A 16382-nucleotide genomic window follows, 5' to 3' on the forward strand; every position below is an offset into this window, starting at 1 on the left:
ACACATACATGTCTGGCTACTTACTTACATGCTCATTTCAGTAAATAATTTATTCTTAGAATTTGCAACATTTCCTATCAGACATGTGAGAAACAACCTCAATTCCTATAGCATTTGACTGTAAAATTGACTATGTGGTTTATGGCCATCTTGTTTCCTGCAAGGATAGCCCAGGAATTCATTTTTAATAAAGAACCCATTTAACTTTCCGTTTAAGAACTACAAATAGTCCCCAAAAAGCATGCTGACCACAGTCTGAAAATATGAAATGTTCTTTGGAGGGTTTTGGGTGTGGATGAGAGACACATTTTCATATTATTCAGTATGTCATCATCAAGTAATGTTTACAAACCCCAGCACCCTGGGGATGTGTGCAAGTGTTAGCAAGCAGATATTAGCAGTCAAGGAAAAATTATGACTGCTGCCTAAAAACATTTCCTCTGCCTCTCAGTTACATACAATATTGCCAGAGATCTCTTCTTTTCATTGTGTATAATTTGCCTGGTTTAGAGGACAGTTAATCCAAAGTCAAATTTGAAAATTGCTGAAAGAAATCCTTCATAAATGGCCATCCAAGAATCTTATGTCCATTTTAATGACTTTTTTTCTACTGAGAAATATCTAGCTATGAGTACTCTAAGAATACTATTTAAAATTATTCCTTATACTTGATTTAACATAATGTTATTTTCTTTGATCCAGATTCTCCATCCTACCTCTCCACACTAATTGAATCACATAGCAACTCCAAAACATATTAACTTCAAATTCTGAGAACTGACAAATCCTCTTACTTGAAACAGATGAATAAGGTGAGTCTTTTGTCTTGGTTAACTGATATTTAGAGAACAAATCTCCCCCCCTTTAGATAAAGTGTAACAGTTTTCAAACCTGGTTGAGATGTTCTTTCCAGAAAGACTAGTTAGAGCTTTTGGACTGGTTTTAAGTGGGCAAACAAAATTTTAAAGCCACTTGAGTGATACTGCTGTCTTAATAGAAGATCCGATTCATAAAAATACTTATATAAGACTCATATAAACAACCAATGAGTACTTTTACTTCCAAAAGAGTTTTGTATCTGATTGGAACTTAATAATTTCTTTTCTTGGGTTCTTATTTATAAATGAGAAAATCTCAGGAATAGCATAATTTAGCAACATATTTAAGGTTTTAAATGAGGATCATTCCATCCTGAAAAATCACCATTGCTTTCAATAGTAATATTTGTATTGATGGAGCAATTATTTAGCTTATCGATGGTAGCAACCTCCTTTTTCCCCCCAGTACTTTCTACATTAAAATATTGTGAATCTTTAGCTCTTGTAACAGAAAAGGGTGTTGGAGAAGAGAGAAATCAAACTCAAAGTAGTTGGATATACCATTGGAACAGGATAGAAAATCTAGAAATATACTTGATTGCATATGATAATTTAGTAAATTATAGTATTTAGCATATGAGGCTAAATTAGTTATTGTTGTTAATCTCTTACTGTGCTTAATTTATAAATTAAACTTCAGCATAAGGGTGCATATACAGGAAAAAACATAGTATATGTATATATATATACATATATATATATGAACCCCATATATATATATAGGGTTCGGTACCATTTATGTGTGTTCAAGGAAAATCTTTTCCTATGTTATTGAGCTTGAGCTATCTTTGAGTCTTTTCTTTTTCCCAATATCAATTCTTACTATGCATATGGGTTTAGTGGCACAGTTGAGACTGTGGGAGGGGAATGTGCTTTTATTAAAAAAATAAAAAGTCTGCTGGAATAAGGTTTGTAAAACTGAGCCCCTTTTGAAGAGTTCATATCAGTTTACCATTGGTACAACTTCCTTTAAGCCTTACAAACTCACAAGTGTAAATACTTCTTTGATGTTATGACCCCTGTAACATCTGTTCCAATGTGTTCAGAGCAATGAATCTGAATGAATGCAGAATAGGTAAAGTCAAGTTCCCATTAAATGCACTACTTATAAGAAAATGATTAGTGGTTAGAGAAAATGTTTTTACATTTCACGTGCTTAGAGAAAAAAAAAAAAGTATGAATGTAGGTTATTGCATTTTGTGGGGGAGGGAGTTCATGGAATCCAAAACATTTCCAGATTACAAAAAAGTTCCTTTGATCCAAAATAACTGGGTTTCAAAAGTGAATTGATTCTGGTGCAAGAGTAAACATTCCAAGGAATGTGGTCATGTGCCTACTGATGCCCAAACTCTGACATCAACTTCATCTTGATATCAAAAGAATAGTAGAGTTTTCAGTGATGAATAGCACACTTACCTGTGGCTCGCTGAGAGGGCTCTGCATGTCTGATTTATTCAAAGCTACAGTTATCTAAGACTTGCCCACCTCAGGGTCAGCACTGGTGGCCTACCACCGGAAGTCTCAACTATATGGTAAGTTGGTGGCAAGGCTGAGGCCACAACTACCTGTCCATTCAGTAGAGTACGTGGGAGCCAGGCTCTTTTGCTCTTGCTTGGGAATAGGAGGTGCAATCCAGGCTCTTAAAAGCCATGCAGGCCTGCTTCATGAGCGATGGTTTCTTTCCTTATCCCTATTAATTTATGTCCATCTGCTAGTGAGTGGGGTAAAAAAAAAAAATGGCATTGGATTGGTCACCAGATATTTTTAGTTACCTGAAGGCAGAAAGCTTTCCTTTCATTATAAAATAGAGCATAGGGCAGCCTGGGTGGCTCAGGGGTTTAGCGCTGCCTTCAGCCCAGGGCGTGATCCTGGAGATCTGGGATCGAGTCCCACGTTGGGCTCCCTGCATGGAGCCTGCTTCTCCCTCTGCCAGTGTCTCTACCTCTCTCTCTCTCTCTCTCTCTCTCTGTGTCTCTCATAAATAAATAAAATCTTAAAAAAAATAAAAAATAAAATAGAGCATAGGTCAGGGTTAGAGGAGAAATATAGCTGGGTGTGAATAAGTACCTAGATTCTATAGATCATGAGTACATCAATCCTTATTAGATCAGCATGGGTCCCAGATAGCCCGACTCAGAAGTCATTATGGTGAAAGTAGAAGTCTTATCTTAGTAAACTTTTGTTTTTCTGATTCTGGCCTTTTTTCATCTCTTTGCTATGATTGGAAGGGCTTTACTATTGTGCTCAAACTTACATTTTCCTCTGCCTGACACACAGGTGGAAATCCAATTAATAAAACATAGTTTGATGGGGAAAAAAACTGATTGCATGCCTAAAAATGGAAAATAAATGTAAATGTAAGGAAAGCGGGCTTATAAAAAAAAAACTATTTAGCTCTGCTGCAAAGCACATTGGAAAATATGATGGGCTGGATTATTTAAGGAAAAATCTCCAGGCCAATTATTTAAACGGGGACAGTGGTTGACAAGATTGATTTCCGGTTAATAATGTCAGAGGTTATTCACAAGATTCAATGGATAAACTGAATATTATCTTTAAAAACCATTTAAATGCCTGATTTGCATGACAGAGATTTTGACAACCTGCACTACATTTGCTTGTTCCTTGACAGAAGAGATGCAATTTGCCATGTCCTTGGGGCAGGTAAAGAGGCCTCTGGTCTCTTTCAATTCAATATGGTGAAAAGGTTACCTGAACCACTTTAGCTAGAAGGTTCACCAAGGCCAATCTTAGGTGTAGACACAATCAGTGATTAACAATGCATGTAATTCCAGGATTGTCCATAAGGATTCATTTTGCCTTTGCTTCTTCCTTCCCAATTCCCGATGCCTGAAATCTTATCACCTGAGCTTCACCCAGTGTGGGTAAAACTTTGATTTCTGTCAAAATCAAATAAATGTTGAAAGATTAACAGTTAGAGTTGTGATGAAGCATGGATACTGGTGTTTCTCAGAGGTCTGCAGATGCAGGGGAATTCTCACTAACTGTATTCTTATTTCTGCAGACATGTAGCATTTTAGTGTTATAAAGTCAAAAGTTTTTTGCACTGGTAATTGACGTTCATTTATTTGGGAGGAAGTGAGAATTTTTTTTTTTTTTTTTGAGAATGTTTTTATGTTTTTCAAGTTTAGAAAAACAGAGCTGCATGCCAGTGTCACTGGATGGTCTGGCCGTAGGTTTCACTGGGAGAGAGAGAGAAGAGGGTGTCTGGGAGAAAAACGGTGTGCAAGGATGAAATGACAGTGAAGACAGGTCCCTTCTTTTGTGCTGCCCATAGGATGGCTTTTGAGATAGAACTATGTTCTCTGACTGTTACAGACAGTTGGCCTGGAGCAAATGGAAAGCCAAGCTGGGAGTGAAACCAGGAATACATAAAGGACAAAGGGTGGGAACTGAAGGTAGGAATGGAGCCATCATGGAAGGCCTGGAAGCAGCTCCTTGGCATTGTCTTTCCTTTAAAAAAAAAAAATCATCAATGCTGTCTCTCTTTCAGCAGGCTGTTTGTCTTGGGACTTCTGCACAGCCAGCTGAATGGAATGTGGGGCCAAGAAAATGGAGAAGCTGAATCACCAAACATTGTGTCACTCGTCCAAGATCACACAGGAAGGTAACGTAATGTCAGAGTTGACAAACCACAGAGTTGTCCTGGCTTCTTGCTCACAGCTTTGGTCCTCGGATGCTTCACTGTCCTTAGTCCATCACAAGCATGAACTCCATGACCCAGGATTATCTGATCACACCTAATAGGAAGGGTTTCACACTTTCAAATGGTCTTACTATAATTCTCCCTACCCCTCACTTCCTTCCAGATTTAGATTCTTACTCTTCTTATTTCATTGCTTTTTTTTTTCTTTGTAAAGGTGGAAATATTAGATAAGCCATCTTTGTCTTCAAACTTTAAGCAGATATCATAACTGAACAGGTATATCAGGAGCCTCTTTTTTCCTCTTCCAACACACAGGAAGGATGGCCTTCATGAAAGATCTATTGCCCCATGGCTCTTCATTTCTGCATCCAGTTGTTCTTAACTTGTAAGCCATTGACACTTTAGGCCATCTAAAGGAGCCTAAGGACTCCTTCTCCAGAGGTTTCAAAATGCTTAAAATAAAACACAAAGAATTACATGTAATCACAAAGGCAACCAATTATATTGAAGTATAATGTTCAAACCATTAAAACACCAAATTTCTGACATAGCCATTTATGTGCAGACAATACTTAAATCACAAGACATAGTGGCAAATAGAATCATTATCATAATTTCAAAATGGCAGGAGAGTAAGTGATATATGAAGATTTCTGTAATTGCTGCAGTGTGATAAAAGAGTATCTGTGATTTCTGTTACCAATGAGTCATAGGAAGAGTCACTATGGTTTGTTGCTTACATTCATAATTGAAGACAATGATAAATTTCAGTTTGAGGTTAGTGAAAATAAAGATGTCTTTTTTTTATTCAAGTTCACAGACTCTCTGAATTTTATCCAAGGACCCCAGATTGAGAACCCCTGGCCTAGAAGAGTTGATGTTATATTGTACCTGATAAATTTTCTTTTTGACTAATTATGAGAACAGGTTTGTGTATAGATGATTCAACTAAATTTTTAAATCTTTCCTCCCAAATTCTTCCCCCAAGCCCCAAATTTTAATTTTTCATTTGCAAAGGTATACCTAAGCAACCTTTGATATCATGCCAGGAAAGTGGCAAGATTGATTCCAGTTGTAACTTTATTTCCCTCCATTTTCTTGATGTGTTAAACATCAGAGAGGCTGAAATTGGTGTTGCTGCCTCAGCCAAGGTAACTAAATGGCCTCTGTCTTGGGGGCTCAATTCCCTACTTCCTCTGGCAACTCTTTAAGCCAGGGAGTGTATATAACACGCCGTTCCCACATGTTTATGTAGTATTTCTTCAAAGGACTTCTTAAAACAGATGTTGCCTTCCCATAAGGGAAGCCTCTGGATGCTTCCATAGAAAGTAGATCATGCTGTTTCTGACTGCATTTGGGGGAACAAAATCCAATTCTACTGATGTTGGTTTTTCCATTGGAATTCTTGGCTACAAGGTACATAGGTATAAACATATGCCCACCTAATTTCATTTTCAGTCTTCCCAATAATCTGTTTTAAGTATATTTACTTTACATTTCTATTCTAACCATTTCTGTTAATCCAAAAGTTGTGTCACTCATTTGCTTGTACTTTATAAGAAAGGTTCTCTTATTGGGGGATATTGTCCTGGATGCCATGCCTGCCACTGTGTGAGTCAGAGGCAAAGGAGAAAACTCCAAGGAATAAAACTAAATGGATTCTTGAATCTTATAACTAGGCAAAGTTGTTCCTAAGCAATCAATAAATTTAGAACACTTAATGAATACAATGGTTCCCATAGTTATATATCAAAAACTAAACCGTTTCACCAAAATACGTACCTCGCATATAAATTGGATGCTGTTGTTTAATTAAAAGTACTGCCCCATTTCCTTTTATCCTTGTCTCTAAGTTACTGCTGTTCTTCACTGTGGATGTGGGTGTTGCTTCCTGTAGTGTGTATTACCACAACTCTCATCTTGGTGTCTTTGTGCTGTGACTTGCATGCCGTTAACATTCAGAGACAATATGTCCTGTTGTTCCACACTACTATTAGTTGGCCAGCACTGAGAGACTTGCCAGAGCTATGCTGGTAAGTGTTTAACAACAGGCTCTCCAGGGGAAATAAAGGCCAGATTTGTAGCATTTGCCAAATTTTGTGGTGTATCCTCCCAACATGAATGATTTCAGACTGCCAAAATGACTTCAGTGAACACAGAGTCGGGAAAAGATGAGCACAGGCACAAGTGAGCCAGGGCAAACCAGCTCCAGCACCTCATTCTAGATTCACTCTTCCCTGTGGCTGAGAGCTGTATTTGTCTATATCTTTTTCTCCCCCTGTCTTTTTGTTTTGAGAGAGCTGAGGGAAGGGAAAGAGAGAGTCAGAGAGAGACAAAGAGAGAGGTGTTCTTTATCTTGAAGCTGATTTCTGGCACTGCAGTTTTGGGAACAGTTAGCATTATATGGCCTCGTCGTAGGCAAATTTATGTTCTGTTTTAATGTTGTTCATTACTGCTGATGTCACCTACTCAATGACTCCAGAAACTAAATGTGACATCTGTTAGAGATGCAAGTCTTACACTTACCTTGATCCAAGTCTCACACCAGCTTTTTGTAGACCACACATGTTCCTTTTAACTAAGGAAGCCAGAAAAAATTTCTTCTGATGAAGCAGGATCCATGGCTCTCTTTTGGTATTTATGCAAGTATTCTCTTGAAGGAAATAGTCTTGGAGCAGGAAAACTTCATCTTTATTTTTTTTAAACTTATTTTTATTTATTTATGATAGACATAGAGAGAGAGAGAGAGAGAGAGAGAGAGAGAGAGAGAGGCAGAGACACAGGCAGAGGAGAGGGAGAAGCAGGCCCCATGCCAGTAGCCCGACGTGGGACTCGATCCCGGGACTCCAGGATCACGCCCTGGGCCAAAGGCAGGTGCGAAACTGCTGAGCCACCCAGGGATCCCCCAAAACTTCATCTTTAAAATAGTTTCAGTACACTAGGTGAAATCAAGGTGCACTGTGTCTACAGAACTTTCCCAACCTACCAAAACTGTTGAAAGGAAAGTGGTGTTGATATAGCATAGACTTACATTGGTTCCTAATGCTTACCACTTTCTTTCCTAAGGGCTCGTAAACTCTTCTAAAATTACAAAAAGGATGCTGGCCAGTGGCTTCGTTCTATTCCTTTTTTGGAAACTGGGATTGTCCGGGACTCCATGGTTGTCACTCAATCATCCTGGTTTTTTCTTATTAACAAAACACTGTCCCAGATTCTAAATTCTAATTATATACTGTATATTGAAATACAATTCACATACCATGCAATTCACCTATTTACAGTATGCAGTTCAGTGGTTTCTAATATATTCAGATTTGTGCATCCATCAGTACCATCAATTTTAGAACATTTTTACCACCCCTACAAGAAACCCCATATCTGTTAGCAGTCATTTCCCATCCTTCCCTCCTCAGTGGCCCAGGAGACCACTAATCTACTTTTGTCTATATAGATTCGGCTTTTCTGGACATTTCATGTCAACAGAATAATATAATACGTGGTCTTTTGTGACTGGTTTCTTTCATTTAGCATAATGTTTTCAAAGTTCATCCAAATAGTGTCATGTATCAGTACTTCATTCCTTTTTGCAGAATGATTCACCAAAATTTTTTTGTCAGTCTTTCATCTTCCTTGAAATTCCTTGGAATTTTTAATTTTGATGAATTAAAAAATATATATTTTCTTTTGTTGCTTGTGCTTTGTGTCATTTCTAAAAATCCATTACCCAATCCAAGATCATGAAGTGTAATTGTTTTCTTTTGACAGTTTTATAGATTTAACTCTTAAATTTAGGTTTCTGATTCATATCATATTATTATTTTTTGACATAGTATGAGGATGATCAACTACATTCTTCTCTATGTAGATGTCCAATTATCCCAGCACTATTGGTGAGGAGATTAGTCTTTCCCCATTAAATTGTCTTTGCACTCTTGCTGGAAATCAAGTGACCATTGAGTCAAATCTTGATTTAGCTAAGTGCCCCTTAAGAAACTCCCAGGTCAACACTCAGGCAACTAGCAGCAAGTCAACTTTATTACCAGTTCTCCAGATATCATTGAGGTTAATTTAAATCCATATATCACAAAGGGAGGAGTTGTATCTCCATGTCAGCCAGAAAAAAAGTTGTACCAAAGTGCCCTAGGACATTGTTCTTGACCTTGTTCTGTTTAGCATTTTATTGATGACTTGAGGGATACATGCTTATTAAACATTCAGAGTTTAATGTTATTGTCAAAGTTTATTGCCAGAGTTTAATATTAAGTCAAAGCTTAAAAGAAAATTATTCAATACTACATATAATGGAATTAAAACTCAAAGTATTGTTCATAGGCTAGACAGCTAGAGTGAAATGAACAAAATGAAGGCAACCTGAATAGGTACTCTTAGTTGCAAAAATTAATTATATATATGTATTGGGTATTGGAGACTTGCCTGGAGTCTTTAGGTAATAGAATTATAGGTCCTAGATTTGGGAGTTGATATAGTCCCACTGTAGTTTGCATTAGTTCCTCCATATATTCAGGAAGACCCTTACATCGGCCCTGAAATCTCCTGGATACTACCATGTAAAAACTTGGCAAGAAGTTTATGTAACTAATAGGATTTTAACTATTATTTCTGGGCAAGGTACGCTAAGGCCTAAGAGCTCCTGATAAGAAAAGGATATACATATATATCTGTATACATACACATGTATGCATACATATACACATGTACATAGATAAGTAGAAGAATTATACGGTTTCTAAAAATGCTTTGTCCAGTGTTTTCTTTTTGTTCAATAATTATATGGCTAAAATTTTTGGTAGCTAATAGTCCCTCTCTGTGCATTTCATTTGCTTACTTGCTGATAGATGTGTATGTTTTATATATATATATATATATATATACAGATTAGGGAGAAATTTTTTAACCCACAATTTTTTTAAAAAAGTAAAATACAAGCTTTTATTAGAAATTAGTGTGAGCCCTAAATTTCTACTCTAAGACTATAAAAGAAACCAAATCATTCTTTTCCTCTCTCCCTAATGCCACCATCATCCCAGGACAGTTGTATGATGTTTCTTTTTCTTTCTTTCTTTCTTTCTTTCTTTCTTTCTTCTTTCTTCTTTCTTTCTTTCTTTCTTTCTTTCTTTCTTCTTTCTTCTCTTTCTTCTTTGTTTTTATGTTTCTTTAACCTGGAATAAGTCTGGGTATCCCCATTCTATCTTGCAGCCTTTTAATAATTTTGGGGATCTGAAACTTTAGTATTTGAATACCCTAAACCTTTAGTCAAAGAGTCCAGATTCAATGCACCTCTTTGTTACTAATAGGGCTTGAAGGTGAAAACAGAGCTATGAGCATCACTGCCTCATATCCTTCAGCTTAACCAGAATATATTGTTCAATTGTAAGTGCAAAGACACCAGAATGATACTAGCAAAGTAGGGAACATTTGAGGGAAGGCAAAAGAGACTGTTAGAGATACAGAAGCATATGAGATGAGGAAAGTTAGTGAAAAAAATGAAATGGTCTACTGTGGAGAAGAAAAGATTAAAGAAGATGTGATGGTTATATTACATATTAAAGCAGCTATTATGTTTTATAGAGGAATATCCCGGTTAATCTAGATTTCTTTCTAACTGTGGATATCACTACTAGGAATGAACACCATCTCTGAGCCCTCTAAAGCAAAAATTTGAAGTCTACCTACTGGAAAAGCTATGAAAGAGATGGAGGAAATGATAGGGCAAGCTCCCTTTCAAATATAAATGTCTACAATTCTCTTTGTCTATTACTGCCACAAAGCTACAAGCACTTGGCTCTAAACATAGGTTTTCTTGTTCTCAATAACTCAAGAGGCCAAAAATAGTGTTACACTCTGCTCTGCCCTAAGAGATAGAGCTGGGCATCTCTTTTCTCATCTAGCCACAGCCCATATATCACTTCTTTCCACAATGATATCAAAAAGCTTACTCATTCTCCCCAAAACCATTTTTTAAAAGTAGCAGAACATCTGGCCTTTGGTTTAGCATTACATTCATTGGAGAAAACCCATTCCATTTTTATAAAAATTAAATCATACTTTAGGGTTTTCCACCCCTGTTGCTTCTGCAGAGGTGTAGCTGGGCCTTTGCATGAGAATATGAGCCCCTAAAAACATCCATTTCTTGGCAAGTGGTAAAGGTTGGGTGGGCCAAATACCTGCTTCTTCTTGGAAGGTGTTACTGCATGAAAGCAAAATGCTACTACAGAACATCTTTTTATTTTTTCTTGATTATATCCTGGTTAATCTAGATCAACAATACCAAAAATAGTAGTAGTGCTTGTGTCAAAATATTCATATTCTGATATGACCAGTCTCATGTGTATCCTCACTGTGAATAGAAAATAAAAAAGAATATGTTCATTCTTTCTGATCCCTAGGCTTATTTAAATTTTAAACAAGGAAATCTGTGATTCTATAGTATTAGAGAATAAGTGGTGGCTATAAACACACACACACACATTTGGACAATTTTAGTAATGGTGTGGCTTTTTCATTTTTATTTTTTAAAATCTAAGATGCCAGGCTTCATAGATTGATAAGTTATAAAATAATAATTCTTACCTTTTCCTTTTCTCATGCACCCTGACCCTTCTCTCTTAAACATGCTACGCAGAATGCTAGGTACAGATTAACAACAAGAAAGAAGAAACTGTACCTATTTTTCAGTGCTATTATCATGAAAATATAACAAAATGTATTGTATATTTGATGGCAGAATCAAATATGTCCTTCAAATTATTTGGTTGAAAGGGAAGTGTCACTTTGTCACCTTTTCCTTTCACACACACACAAGCATTGAGTAAGAGACATTTTTATATTTTTCAACTGATAAAAGGAGAAAACTTGGCATGTTCTAGGCAATTAATTGCAAAGGATGTGTAAAAGTTTAGATAATAGGTTCAAATGAGTTCTTCCTTCAATCTGAAAACAGCTTCTGCAGAAATATTTATAACCCATAAGGCATGAACTAGAAAGGAGATTATGCTTTGAAATACGGGAGTATAAACATGCATCATCAGTTTATTGGTTCCTCTTAAAAAAGGAAATATTTTGGGAGTTCCTGGGTGGCTCAGTGGGTTAGGCATCTGCCTTCAGCTTGCGTCATGATCCCAGAGTCCTAGGATCAAGCACACACTTATACTATAAGTTCCTTCCGCTGAGCAGGAAGCCTGCTTCTCCTCCCTCTGTCTGCCACTCCTCCTGCTTGTGTGCTCTCTCTCTCTCTCTCTGTCAAATAAAAAAATAAAAAATAAAAAATAGGGATCCCTGGGTGGCGCAGCGGTTTAGCGCCTGCCTTTGGCCCAGGGCGCGATCCTGGAGACCCGGGGTCGAATCCCACGTCGTGCTCCCGGTGCATGGAGCCTGCTTCTCCCTCTGCCTGTGTCTCTGCCTCTCTCTCTCTCTCTCTGTGTGTGACTATCATAAATAAATAAAAATTTAAAAAAATAAATAAATAAATAAATTAAAAAAAAAAAAAGGAAATATTTTTGAGAACTCTTAGAAGAGCAGCAGGGAAAGGTACAAAACTTGAATTCTCATCCCAGCACTGATAATGCTCAGTTCTCTGAGCTGGAACATTTTTCTTAACCTCATAGAATCCTAATTTTTTCACCTGTAAAATAGACATTCTAAATGTTACAGAGTAGGATTATTGGGAAGATTTTATACATTAATATCTGTAAAGTATTTGGCATGATTTTTAGCTAATAGAAATAAATCTTTGGCTTCAAAAATAAATTGGAATTCGATCTCTTGTTTTTTGACTTTTTTATGGTTGACTATATCATTATTAAAGGTAGCACATGCATTTGTGATTAAAAATAAAAATGTGTGGATTTGAGAGGGCTATATATTTGGAAGGATATGCACTTATTAATAAACACACATCATTCATTTAATAAGCAGAAAAATAGTAGCACTCAATAACTATTGAAGCCCTTCCCATGAATGTCTTTTTTTTTGTACTGAAATATAACTGACATACAGTGTTATATCAGTTTCAAGTGCACAACATAGTGATCCAACAATTCCATGCATTACGCTATGCTCACCATGACTCTAGCTACCATCTGCCATCGTACAATATTATTACAATATTATTGACTGTATTCCCTATGCTGTACTTTTCATCCCCATAACTTATTTCTTTTATAACTGGAATTTTGTACCTCTTCACCTATTTCTCCTGTCTTCCCAAACCCCTCCCCTCTGGCAAACACTAGCATGAATGTCTTTTAATAGCGCTAAATTATCACATCAAAAACTCGATGAGTTTGGACAGCGAAGTGCAAAATTTTATACCATAAACTCTACAGTCCCACTGGAGACACAGAAAGCTCACGTCCTGCTCCATATGGTGGACAGCCTTCCCCAGCAGCTCACTTGGAAAGGGTAACAACATTGGCACTTCTGCAAAGTGGCCATTAGGAAGCTTTTGCTTTGCTGACAGGGAGTGCATCTGGGTGAGTTTCAATTTTAAGTGATCCCAAGCTAGTCTATACAATCTAAAAAGCTGGTGAATGTTCAGCAGGATAAATGGGTGTAGCTTTGAAGAAAGAATGTTGGAATCAGACAGAGCTGGCTTAGGACACTGGAGGTCTTGTTCAATCTTGACGGTATTGTTTAATTTCTCTGAATTTCCATTCTTTTATCTATCAATAAATGCCAGGCTATTTGCCTAGAATAAAAAGAATATCTTCTATTTTAACACTTCCCTCTTCACACAGACTTCACATTAAGCCAGGAAGGGCTCTTCCATCAGTGTTTCTGACCTCCTGTTTTGGATCAGCTTACATATTACCTCTTCAGAGAGGCCTTCCCTGACCTGCCTTATTATTTTCTGTCTCATATCACTTGTCATAATTGAAAATCGTTTCATTTGTTTGGTTTAATTGCCATTTGCTCAGCTATCTTACTGAAATAGAGGTTCACAGAGGGACTATAGCTCTTTTGCTCACCACCATATTCTGAGGGCTCAATAAAGTGCCTGAGAGTATTCAGTAAAGGGTGTTGCACAGATAAATTAGCATTTACAGGATTGTCGTCCAAATTTGATGATATTATTTATGACATACTGTAAGTTCCTGATAAAGTAAATCTTTTTAAAGATTATCTTTAGGGGCAGAATTGGCACAAGATACATCAAGTTCAATATGCTAAAGTAGCTGTACATGGGCTATAGAAGCAAAATATGGTCAAGTCATTATCCACGTGGAGTCAGTCATTGCCGACCCACTGAGGGGCCAAGTTATCCCCTCAAGCAGACAAGAATGCCTCCTATTTAAAGTTATCCCCAGGGGCACCTGGGTGGCTCAGTTGGTTAAGCATCTGCCTTTAGCTCAGGTCGTGTCCCCGGGGTCTTGGGATTGAGGACCCTTCTGCGTATCTGGGCTTTCTGCTCCACTAGGTTCCTTGCTCAGTAGGGAGTCTGCTTCTCCCTCTCCTCTGACCCTCCTCCCTGCTTGTGCTCTCTCTCTTGTTCAAATGAATTAACAAAAAAATCTGTGAAAAATCTAAAAGATTTCAAAAACCAAACATATCCCCAACTTTAGAGGCACCAGGAGCCATTTTTGAAGTTTTCATTTGCTAGATACCAGCCAGGACAAGATGTTACCCTCAGCATTTACTCAGCATTTTCTCACTCCACTTACAGTATTGTAAAAATTGTCATTTCAAATGTGATCATGCCTCCCTTATCCAAGTTTAAAACAGGTGGGCTTTTCCTTTCACTTTTTCTTAGGGCAAATAAAGTTGCCTCAATGGGCCTACTCTGTATTTTCAGTAAAAACTGCTATAATTTAAAACCCACTGGAAAAAGGTAGTTAAGCTGTTGAAGGATGCTTCTACTCTATTTTTCCAATTGATGATTCCACTCCAGGTCTCTCTAAATAAATCCAAGCAGATTATGGGAGAAAGGAGGGTTCTACAGATGTCTTCTTAAAATAGGAAAAAAGCCAGTAAAAACTAATGATCTAACAACAAACAGCTGCCAATTCTGTGTCACTGAGTCATCTTCTATTGGGAAGTGTTTGGATTTCATTAGGCTTTTAAGTGCCGCAGGCTGATTTATTATTTTCATTTTTATTTTCTTAGTGGGTTGTCATGAAACTTCACATCATTAATATGAAGAATAAAGTGCCAAATAAGCTATAATTTCCTAGATGAGTACAGTAATGATGATATAATAATCACTGAAGGCTCTCACATTTATTTATATCAACTGATCTCCAAGATGGCACAAAAATCATCCTTTAGAATATTTAATCACCTTCCTACATCATCTTCCAATCTCTGCTTTCATTCTGATCTCTCATAGCTTTTTTTCCTTGTGATAGTCAACCCACATCCAACACCTAAGCTCAGCCTTCTTCCTAACATGGTTCAAATCAGTACATTCCCCTTCATTTTTTGACAGGAATTTTCTGTGCAATATTTATTGTGTCATCTCTAAGGATACCATCATGAAAATCACAAGTAACTTCTGACAAGGGATTAAATAAAGTTACATGGAGAAAATAAAATAAAGCTGCTTATTTTAGGACACTGGTCAAATGGAAAGTTTAAGGTACTACTGGAGTTTTTGTATGTTTTCTCTGATTAGAAAAATTATTCTCTACTATATGCCTTCAATTAATATGTGCTACTGGTTCTCCAAACGGTCAGGCATTTATGTTCACACATGCCTACTTTCTCAGTGATGAAAGATGCTGCTAAAGTAAAATGTTTCATGGTTTGGGGGAAATCCTATGAAGTCCTTTGACCTGTGAATATAGACCCCAAAGAGAAATTGTGTTGTGCCCAGTAGTCTAACAGTCTAATTAATTGCCGTCTCATGTCTTAGGAGTTGAAACACTTAGATTATATTTTTTTTTCATTTTTGTTTCTGGTATGCAACAATATAAATACTGGGTAGATTACTTCAGAGAATATTGAAACATAAATTCATGGAAATCTCAATCCTTCATCGGCAAAAGCAATCTGATTCAAGTGAATGTCTAGGTAAGTACTTTTTTGAAACTATGACCCAAAGTAAGAAATAGATATCATAGACCTCAATACACACAAGCACACACATCATGTCTAAAGTAAAGTTTGGTGAAATCATAGCCTCATTGGATATGAGAGGTGAGTGTGCTTGTCATGTTAATGGTATCATAAAGGGTCAATGTGGTTGAAGCAGAGTGGAGGAAGGTGGTAGGAGATAAGCTCAGAGTAATGAAGGTACCCAGGTCATGGAGCATCATGTAGGTTTTCAGCTCCTATTCTAAGTGTGTAATGAAAACTTTGAGAGATTTTTAGCTGAGAAGTGACATAGTATGACTTGGTTTCAACAAGGTCATTCCAATGGCTATGTCATGAATAGGATGTAAGAGGCCAAGTGTGGAAATTGGGACACCAGCTAGGAGCCAATTTGATTATGTGGATGAGGAATGATGGTAGTGGGACTGGGGCAGTGGTGGTGAAATGGGTAAAGAAAAAGCCAAAACAGTCTGTTTCTACATATATGGTGAAGATAGAGCCACTTTGAATGATTGGATATGTGATGTGAGAAAAAGACATACAAGTCAAGGACAACCGCCAGTTAATCTAAGCAACTTGACAGACGAGGTGCTATTTACTGAGATTGGAAAGATAGAAGAAGAGCAGATTTAGAGGAAGAAAACAGTATAGTTTACATTTGAGCTGCCTATTGGACATCAACTAAAGATGTCTCATTGGAGGCCAAAAATATTAGTCTCAGATTCATGAGCAAGGACCTGGCTGGATGTACATTTGAGAGTGGTCAAAATATGTTGATATTTAAAGAA

At 37.1% G+C, this 16382-nt stretch overlaps 1 long non-coding RNA gene across 2 annotated transcripts in view; it reads left to right on the plus strand.

The window, feature by feature from the left end:
• LOC111094433 overlaps positions 1-16382 on the plus strand; it is a 63200-nt gene that overhangs the window by 44122 nt on the left and 2696 nt on the right. The window contains exons 5-8 of one of the 2 annotated variants that reach the window (XR_005385371.1): positions 703-812; positions 4393-4506; positions 14990-15139; positions 15488-15573. This is a non-coding gene — a long non-coding RNA (uncharacterized LOC111094433). The remainder of the gene's footprint in view (positions 1-702; positions 813-4392; positions 4507-14989; positions 15140-15487; positions 15574-16382) is intronic. The other variant, XR_005385372.1, reaches the window with a different exon arrangement.

Source organism: Canis lupus, chromosome 37 (genome assembly GCF_011100685.1).
Source record: "Canis lupus familiaris isolate Mischka breed German Shepherd chromosome 37, alternate assembly UU_Cfam_GSD_1.0, whole genome shotgun sequence".
In the NCBI taxonomy this organism is placed as follows: Eukaryota; Metazoa; Chordata; class Mammalia; order Carnivora; family Canidae; genus Canis; species Canis lupus.